The following is a 10683-nucleotide window of genomic DNA, read 5'->3' as shown; positions in this document are numbered from 1 at the left end:
AAAATTTGGACTAGCAGCAAAAAAATCAATCTTTGTTGCATCTTAGTTTCAGAGGCTGCCTTGAGTGCACGGTCACCAGCAAACAGAAAATCATGTACCAACACTCCCTCCCCTTTGGTCTTGGCTTTCAAGTTGAAGAATTTACCATCACTGCAGTAGCTGATCTTGATGCAGTGTTGCACAAGTTCTTCAGCCTCACTCTGTCCTCCAGAGTCATCACAGTTCAGTAGCCAGACAGAATCAAGATAACTGGTGATGGCTTGAGATGCAGTGGATGACCTTGGTGTCTTTGATGTTTAACCAAGTTTCAAGTGGTCCACAGCACCTCCTTCAGCTGTCTTTATGGCCATTGAAACAAATTGTTCTTATCTACCCATTCTATCAGGGGGAGTCTTCACATGTTTGGGGTAGACACCTCCCTTATTTCACCAGTGGGTTTGAGACCCCTTGGTTACTCTCACACTGGTTTAGTCCATCTGCCCAAATGATTTACCAGGGTGTGGCTCCTGTGCTTACTACTCCTTGGAGACACAGGTGAGAGTTTGGTGGAACAGGAGAACGCCAAAGGTGGAAAGCAGCCCTGAGAAGAGCTTGGTAGCCTTCATACCAGAGACTAGTCTTCCCTGAACACATTCTACCCCAATAAATAGAATCAAGATCTGGTTTTACGGGAAAAAAATAGATAAACCTTTGGTTAATTTGATTACAAAAAAGAAAGAAGAAAACCAAATTACCAGTATCAGAAGTGAAAAGAGTGAATATGCCACCAATGAAGAGGAAATGAAAGCAACAATTGGTTGCTGTTTTACCTAACTCTAGAAATAAATCTGACAACCTAAGTGAAACGGATTAAGATTTACAAAAATAAGAATTGCCCTGATTAAAAGAAGAGGAAATAAAATAATTAAATAACTCTATTTTAGAAAAACAAATCAAACAAGCCATCAGTGAAGTCCCTAAGAAAAAAATCTAGGCCAGACTGATTTAAAAGTTAATTCTACCAAACTTTTAATTCTACTGCTATGTAAACTATTTGGGAAAATAAGCATAGAAGGAGTCCTACCAAATTCCTTTTATAACACAAATATGGTGCTGATACCTAAACTGGGAAGAGCCAAAATAGAGAAAGAAAATTATAGACCAATTTCCTTTGTGAAAATCAATGCAAAATTTTAAAATATTAAGAGATTATAGTAAGTTATGCCAGGAATATAGATTGCCTCAACATTAGGAAAACTATCACTGTAACTGACCATATGAATAACAAAATTAACACCAATCACATGATTATGAGAGATGCAGAAAAAGCTTTTGAGAAGATCTGACACCCATTCCTATTAAAAACACTAGTGAGCATAGGAATAAATGGAATTGTCCTTAAAATGAAAAGCAGTGTCTAAAACCATCAGCAAGCATTATATGGTGGTAAAGTAGAAGTATTCCCAGTAAGACCAAGGGTGAAAAAAGGATACCAATTTTCACCAATATTCAATATTGTACTAGAAATGTTAGCTTTAGCAATAAGAAGAAAAAAATTGATGGAAGTAAGTATAATAGGCAATGAGGAAACAAACCTATCACTTTTCAGATGATATGTACTTAGAGAATCAACTAAAAACTGACTTGAAACCAACCTAAGCACAGTTGCAGGACATAAAATCCACATAAATCATCAGTATTTCTGTGTATTACTAATAAAGGTCAGCAGCAAGAGTTAGATAAATTCCATGTGAAATAAATATAGACAGTATAAAGTATTTGGGAGTCCACCTTCCAAGACAAATCCAGGAACTATGTGAACACAATTACAAAACACTTTTTACACAGATCTAAATAATTGGAAAAATGTCAGTTGCTCTTGGGTAGGCCAAGCTGACATAATAAAAATGACAATTCTACTTTTAATTATTCAGTGCCATACCAATCACACTACAAAAAAATTGTTTTATAGAAAAAAACAATTCATCTATCATGTATTTTCACAGAAGTCACTAGTCAACAAATATTGAAAATGGAGTATTCCAAATCTATAATCCTTTGAGAACCACTTCCTCCCCACCCCCACCCCCCATATGTGTACATCCTATAAGTACATTGGTTGTCTTACAAAATTAGGTGCTTTCCTGAGCAGGAATGTTTCACATTTCAGGATGTGACTTCACCTGGGAGGACTGGAAACTCTTGTCTCCTGCTCAGAGGGAGAGGGGTTTTGATGCTGGATAACCATGAGCACATTGTCTCTGTGATTGAGAATATCTTTCCTTTGGCATCCACAATGTATCTTTGGGGTATTCTTTCCTTCTTATTTTGTGGGAAGAGACCATTGGACTCTGTACATTGGTTACTTGTTCTGGGGGAGAAGTCTTTGCTTTGGATGAGGGGAAACCCCTCAAAAGATTCTTGTTAAATTTCCAGAGCAGATGTCTTAAGGAATGGGTGTTTGGTAAGATGAATGAATTTTCTTTTTTGGATACACATCAAGTGTCTGGTCTCAGACTTCTACAGAATGCAACACAACGGGAGGCAGTTGGATGTGCAGGTGGCAGGGGTGGGAAAGTCTGAGGGGAGGGTCTTGTGGGAATGATATAGCTGTAGTCAGAAAAATGTGGGGTGCTATGAGGCTGACAGAGGAAGGAGGCGGAACAAGGGATAAATGTCCTTTTGCTTCATTCTTTGTTTCTCTTTCAAGCTCAGGGAGAGGAAAGTGGAACATGCCGCATGGACAGCATCTGGGGGCTAAGTATCCTAGCACAAGAAAGGCCCCCACTCTTAGCTTCCTACCCTACCCATCACCAGAAGGGGACACTGAACCATGAACCTAAGTGAGGAGGACATCCTGGGAAAAGAGAGATGTGGGAGGGAGAGGAACAAAGGAGCAGTTTATAGTCACACTTGGTCATTTCTATATCATTACGTCAAGAGCATTTATTAGCCACTCCCTGTGTGCCAAGCACTAGGTGGACAGAGTGTCAGGATATCAACACAAGGAAAAAGCCAATCTGTGATCTTCAAGAGCTTCCATTCAAAAGAAGACAATAAACAAGAGGGAGCTAGAGAGGGGCAGGGGCTGGCATTTCCAGCCCTAACTTGAAGTTTCCCATACTTTCTACAAAGCAACCCTCCAAGGTCAGGGCTGCACATCTCACTGTTCCCATTTTACAGATGAGGAAGTTGGGACTCAGAGGTTGTTACTTGCCAAGGATCAGGACTGGAACTCAGACCTTCTAACTCTAGACTTAAAGCTGTGGGGTCCTATACCAAGCTGCTTCTTTAAACTCTAAAGCCTGTCTGAAAGGAAAATGCTGCACCTGGGCTCAGAAAGGCCTGAGTTTCCTTGATGCGTGACCATTGCTGCAATGAGCCTCAGTTTCCTTTTTTTGTAAAATGAGACCAACAGTCCCTGTAGTACTTCCTTCTCAGGGTTGCTGTGATCCCTGAAGGAGATTACATGAGCAAAATGCTTTGAGAAACTTAAAGCACTACAGAAATGGCAGCTCTTCTGACCACCTGTATCTGTGTCCAAGTTGGTGCCTACAAACACAGAAATAAACCAAGAGAAGCAAATATAAGGCAGAAGAGTCACTAATGCCTTTAGGACAGAATAAACTGTTTTTGAGGTGAGCTTCCATATCTAAGCCATGTAGGAATTAGGAGCAAATGTTGATCTATGGTGCGAGAGACTGGCCTTTATCTTTTCTGCCAGATTACTTTCCAGTGTGTCCAGTGCTTTGTAGAGATTAGTAACTCCTACTTCCGGAGTGGAGATCTGTATGTGGAAGACTTGGTTATTCTACTTATCTTCTTTTGTTTACTACACCCCTGAACTCACTTTCTCAAGATCTTTATTTTTAAGTAGGACAAAACAAGTTTGGATGACTCCAGCTTTCTGAAAGTTTTAGGTACGCTTCTGCCAGGCCTCCTTCCTAGAATATTGGAAGAGGTTGTGGAAAGAAACAAATAAATGTACTTATGATGAGAAGACATATTTAGAGTTGGAAAGGATTTTGGAAGCCACTTGGGCCAATCTCATTTTAGAGATGAGGAAGGTGAGGCGCAGAGAGGTTGTTCCTTGTCCAGAGTGACAGAGCTAGAGAGTACTTGAGTCAGGATTCGAACCCAAATTTTCCTGATTCCAAATCCAGAGCTCTTTGATTTACAACTATTGTTTTCATGTACACTGTTCAGAGTGTCAATTTATGTCAGGGCTGTCCAAAACACGGGCCATGCGCCCCCATGCAACCTGCCTGTATCCACCACAAGCACAGAAATCGACATAAATATTTTAGTTAAAGCATTTATGTCAATTTCCATGCCTGTGATAAACACATGTGGGCCACATAAAATTGCACTGGGGGCTGTATGTGGCCCACGGGCTGCACTTTGGGCAGCCTTGACGTAAATTAAGAAAAAAGAGACACAACTGTCCACAGGTTTAAGCATGCTGACTTTACTATATTACTTAGGACATAGGAAATAATAATCATTGAAAAAGTTAGCATTTCCATAGTGATTTAAAGTCTTGCACAGTGTTTGACAAACTGGAATGTAAGTGCTATTATTATCCCCATTCTACACATGGGGAAACTCAGGCAGGAATAGGGTAAGTGACTTGCTTAGTAAGCTACTAAGTTTCAGAGACTGAATCTGAACTCAGGACTTGTGGTTGCAAACACAGCACTCAAAGCATTACAGAAACAGATGTTCAACAGATACCACAATATTTATATGAGGAATTCCTGTGCCAATAAACGACAGGATACAAAATGAGTACAAATTTTGGGGGCAATTGCTGAAGAAGGTACAATATATGCATGCCATGAAATACTGAGGAGTAAAGACAAGAATTATGATTTTCAAGAAAAATTCATTTCATTTATAGGACTTTATGCACAGTATAAAATCTGGAATGTCTAAAGAGGGATCATATCGTGAGATCTAATGAAGTGTGTGCTACATCAAGGGGCCTTCCCTTGTCTATTAGATCCAAAAGTTTTGTCTCTAACTCTAGGTGAAAGAAGCCCTTTCCACAATTAATGCTTTTATAAGCCTTCTTTCTGATATGAATATTCTGTTGTCTAGTGATCTTTCTCTTCCAGAGAAAAGCATGTTCCCTTCGAGAACACTGATCAGTCTTCTCTGCGATAAGAATCCTCCGATGTAAAGTAAGAGATGAACTCTGACTGAAGGCCTTCTAACAATGAGTCCATATACAGATTCTCAGAATGATTTTTCTACTGCTGAACTACTTCTGTAGTCCATTTGAATGCCTTTCTGTATTCATGACAGAGATAAGATTTCTATCTAGAATGAATTCTCTGATGGGAAATAAGGTGATGACTTACCTAAAAGACTTTACAACCTTGATTATATTAGTAAAGTTTCTCTCCATTGTGCATTCTCTTATGTCCGGTAAACTTACAGTGGTCAGTTAAAGACTGCCACGTTCATAAAATTTGTGTTGATTTTTTTGGTGTTAAGCAAAATGGGAGCTCTGTGTGAAAGACTTTCCACATTGATTACATCTATAAGGCTTCTCTACACTGTGGCTTCTTTGGTGTTCAGCAAGATTGGAATTAAATCAGAAAACTTCACACTGATTATGTTCATAAATTTTTTTCTCCAGCATGGATTCTCTTATCAATGGGCAACAAGATTGGAATTCTCTTAGAAAGCCTTTCCACATTCATTAATTTCATAAGGTTTCATTCCAGTATGAATTCTCTAATGTTCAGCAAATTACTTGTTCTGTTGCAGTTTTTCCATGTTGATTACATTCACAAGGTTTCTCTCCAGCGTGGTCTCTCTGATACAGAATAAGGTGAAAGTATTCACCAAATGCTTTACCAAATTTCTGACACTGATGAGATTTTCTCCTTTGGATTCTTTGATGCCAAGCAAGACTAAAGCTGCCTTTGAAAGTTTTTCCACAGTGATCACATTCATAAGGATTTTCTCCTGTATGAATTTGCTGGTGTTTATCAAGTGTAGAGCTGCGTTAAGAGTGAAGGGAAGTGAGGTTTGTTTTTTTTTTTTAGTGAATGTTAAAAATTGTTCTTATATATAATTGAGAAAAATAAAATTTGAAAATTTTATAAAGAAAGGAATTTCATCTGAAGACCTTTGCACACTCATTATTTCCCAAAGGTTTCTCTCCGGTGTGAATTATCTGATGGCCAATAAGGATTGATCTGTAGGAGAAATCCTTCCCACGTAACTTCTCTCCAGTATGAATCTTATGCCTAACAAGATCTGAATTCCAACAAAAGCCTTTTTTTCCATACTGATTGCATGTATATGTTATCACCCCAGTATTGAACTCCAGGCTGGGAAGGAAAAGATGATAATGTAGTTGCACCTTCATTACATTCATAAGGGTTCTTTTGAGAGCAAGTTTTCTGATGGCTAATAATCAGATTTCCTGCTGAAGGGCTTTCTTCCTTCATCACATATGTAAAGATTTTTGCCACTGTCACTTTTCTGATATCCAGTGAGAGCTGAAGTGAAGTTGAAGGCCTTTTCCTATTGACTACCTTGATAAATTTGCATTTCATTTGGCTTCTCATGAGACTGAGTAAGCTTTACCTATGCAATAAAGCATTTCCTATATTTATTGGAAAGTCATTCCTTGAGGTCACGTTCTCACAGTGATTTAAAACTGAATATTGTCTCAATTTCTTTCCAACTTTACTAAATTTGCAGGTCTTCTTGGGATTTTTATCTACCTTGCTATCAGAGTCAGAGATTTCTCATGAAGAGAAGTCACAAGGGCCACCACTCATGAATCTAAGGTAGCATGATTCTTTCACAGAAATGCTCAGTTTTTTAGTAGTCTAATTCACTTCAGACTTGGTCCCTGCATCTGAAGAAACAAACAAATAAAAACAAACACACAGAAATATATTCTCTATCCTCTGATGGCACAAAGGAAACTGATTTTTTTCTTCTATTCTTCTAGTCCAGAAGAAGAATTTTCAAACTTAAAGAGGCAGAATCAATCATTTGAAAAAAAAAAAAAAAGACCACATCAGCAGAATGATTTAATTTACAAAGAGCTTTACCTACAATAACATTAGATCTTCACAACAGACCTATAACATGGGTCAGGGCAGGATTCTGATGACACTCTACAATTCAGGCCATAAGCCCAGGATGTCAGAGTGACAGATTCAAAATCACCCAAAGAGGGGGGCGGAGCCAAGATGGCGGCTGGTAAGCACGGACTAGAGTGAGCTCCGTACCCGAGTCCCTCCAAAAACCTATAAAAATGGCTCTGAACCAATTCTAGAACGGCAGAACCCACAGAACAGCAGAGGGAAGCAGGGCTCTAGCCCAGGACAACCCGGATGGTCTCTGGGTGAGCTCTATTCCACACGGAGCTGGGAGCTGGGAGCTGGGAACGGAGTGGAGCAGAGCCCAGCCTGAGCGGCGTGGACGATCCAGACCGGAAGCCGGGCGGAGGGGGCCCTAGCGCCCTGAATACGTGAGCAGTTACCAGACCCCTCAACCCAAAGACTGCGGAGAAGGTTAGTGGGAAAAGCTGTGGGAGTGGAAGGAGTTCGCGGTTCGGCTTCCAGCCCCGGGGGCAGCGGAGGTGGGGCAGCTACAGCTGTTGTTACTTCCGGCTCCAGGCCCACCTGGTGGGGGGAATTAAGTGGCGGATCACAGCAGGGGTGCACAGCCTGCCGAAGATCTGAGCCCAGTCTGGACTGGGGGTCCTTGGGGAAGGAGGAGTGCGGCTCTGACAGAGCTGGCACCTCCCCCCCAAACGTAGAACATAGAACTCTGTAATCTACAAGCAGTCATACCCCACTGAAAAACTCAAGGGTCAAGTTAGTTGGTTGGGAATATGGCCAGGACGCGAAAACGCGCCCAGATTCAGTCTCAGACTTTGGATTCTTTCTTTGGGGACAAAGAAGACCAAAACATACAGCCTAAAGAAGACAGCAAAGTCATAGAGCCTACAACCAAAGCCTCCAAGAAAAACATGAACTGGCCCCAGACCATAGAAGAACTCAAAAAGGATTTGGAAAAGCAAATTAGAGAAGTAGAGGAAAAATTGGGAAGAGAAATAAGAAGGATGCGAGAAAACCATGAAAAACAAGTCAATGACTTGCTAAAGGAGACCCAAAAAAATACTGAAAAATACACTGAAGAAAACAACACCTTACAAAATAGACTAACTCAAATGGCAAAAGAGCTCCAAAAAGCCAATGAGGAGAAGAATTCCTTGAAAGGCAGAATTAGCCAAATGGAAAAGGAGGTCCAAAAGACCACTGAAGAAAATACTACTTTAAAAATTAGATTGGAGCAAGTGGAAGCTAGTGACTTTATGAGAAATCAAGATATTATAAAACAGAACCAGAGGAATGAAAAAATGGAAGACAATGTGAAATATCTCCTTGGAAAAACCACTGACCTGGAAAATAGATCCAGGAGAGATAATTTAAAAATTATTGGACTACCTGAAAGCCATGAGCAAAAAAAGAGCCTAGATACCATCTTTCAGGAAATTATCAAGGAGAACTGCCCTGATATTCTAGAGCCACAGGGCAAAATAGAAATTGAAAGAATCCATCGATCGCCTCCGCAAATAGATCCTAAAAAGAAATCTCCTAGGAATATTGTTGCCAAATTCCAGAGCTCCCAGATCAAGGAGAAAATACTGCAAGCAGCCAGAAAGAAACAATTTGAATATTGCGGAAACCCAATCAGAATAACCCAAGACCTGGCAGCTTCTACATTAAGAGATCGAAGGGCTTGGAATGCGATATTCCGGAGGTCAATGGAGCTAGGATTAAAACCTAGAATCACCTACCCAGCAAAACTAAGTATCATGTTCCAAGGCAAAATATGGACTTTCAATAAAATGGAGGACTTTCAAGCTTTCTCAGTGAAAAGACCAGAACTGAATAGGAAATTTGACTTTCAAACACAAGAATCAAGAGAAGCATGAAAAGGTAATCAAGAAACGGAAATTGCAAGGGACTTACTAAAGTTGAACTGTTTTGTTTACATTCCTACATGGAAAGATGATGAGTATGATTCATGAGACCTCAGTATTAGGGTAGTTGAAGGGAATATGCATATATATATATGCATATATATATGTTTATGTATATATATAAGTGAATGTGTATGTATGCATGTATCTATGTGTATATGTATGTATGTGTATGTATGTGTATATATATATATATGTAAAAGAAAGAGAGCAGACACAGGGTGAGTTGAGGATGAAGGGAAGATAGCTAAAAGAAATAAAATGAAATTAAGGGATGAGAGAGTAACTTACTGAGAGAGGGAGATAGGGAGAGATAGAATGGGGTGGATTATCTCTCATAAAGGTGGCAAGAGGAAGCAGTTCTAGGAGAGGAGGGGAGTGGGCAGGTGAGGGGGGAATGAGTGAACCTTGCTCTCATCAGATTTAGCCTGAGGGGGAATACCATACATACTCAGTCGGGTATCTTACCCCACAGGAAAGAAGAGGGAGGAAGATAAAAAAAAAAATAAAAGGCAGGGGGATGATGGAGTGGAGGGCAGATGGGGGTGGAGATAATAAAAACAAACACTTTGGAAAGGGGACAGGGTCAAGGAAGAAAATTCAATAAAGCGGGATGGGTTGGGAAGGAGCAAAATGTAGTTAGCCTTTCACAACATGAATATTGTGGAAGGGTTATACATAATAATACATGTGTGGCCTAGGTTGAATTGCTCAACTTCTTAGGGAGGGTGGGTGGGAAGGGAAGAGGGAAGGGAATTTGGAACTCAAAGTTTTAAAATCAGATGTTCAAAAACAAAAAAAACTTTTTGTATGCAACTAAAAAATAAGATACACAGGCAATGGGGCGTAGAAATTTATCTTGCCCTACAAGAAAGGAAGGGAAAAGGGGATGAGAGGGGAGGGGGGTGATAGAGGGGAGGGCTGACTGGGGAACAGGGCAACCAGAATATACGCCATCTTGGAGTGGGGGGGGAGGGCAGAAATGGGGAGAAAATTTGTAATTCAAACTGTTGTGAAAATCAATGCTGAAAACCAAATATGTTAAATAAATAAATTGCATTAATAAAAAAAAAAAATCACCCAAAGAAAGGAACAAGGAGGGAAGTCTGAAGTCATGCCCTGCATGTCCTGGCTTCATACCTCAGACAAGGAGCTCAAAATGGCCTAGTGACCTGCCCCAAATCCCTGCAGCTGGAACTAGGACTTAAACCCTGTGACTAGAGGGGCTTGTTCCACAATACTAGAGGGCCTTTCTCCATTGTACTTTCAATAGTTTCTTCAAACACCTATTTCATTTTACATTTCGTGTTGTCAGTCTCAGAGAATCTTCCTGCTTTTCTGTACTCATCAGTGTTGGTGCACTATCACATGGTTATTCTTTTTCAATTTCTTCTGATAAAATGAGAAATACGTTTACTCTTTTGAACTGTCATGTAATAATATACACCAATGATAGTATGTGTTGTATCCAACTTTTCTCATTCTATATTAAGACCAACTGATATATTGTTATTTCCTGCACATATACAAAATGTTCGTATAATTTTGCTATCTATTTAATCGTTAAGTACAGTAATTTCTCTGGTGAAGCTTTTTAATCTTATTTTTTTCTGTTGACAGATCTGAGATCACAACATGACTGGCAGCCACTTTTTTTCTATTCCCCTGAGACAGAATAGATT

Source organism: Trichosurus vulpecula, chromosome 2, assembly GCF_011100635.1.
Source record: "Trichosurus vulpecula isolate mTriVul1 chromosome 2, mTriVul1.pri, whole genome shotgun sequence".
Lineage (NCBI taxonomy): Eukaryota > Metazoa > Chordata > Mammalia > Diprotodontia > Phalangeridae > Trichosurus > Trichosurus vulpecula.
This window is presented reverse-complemented; position numbering follows the sequence as displayed.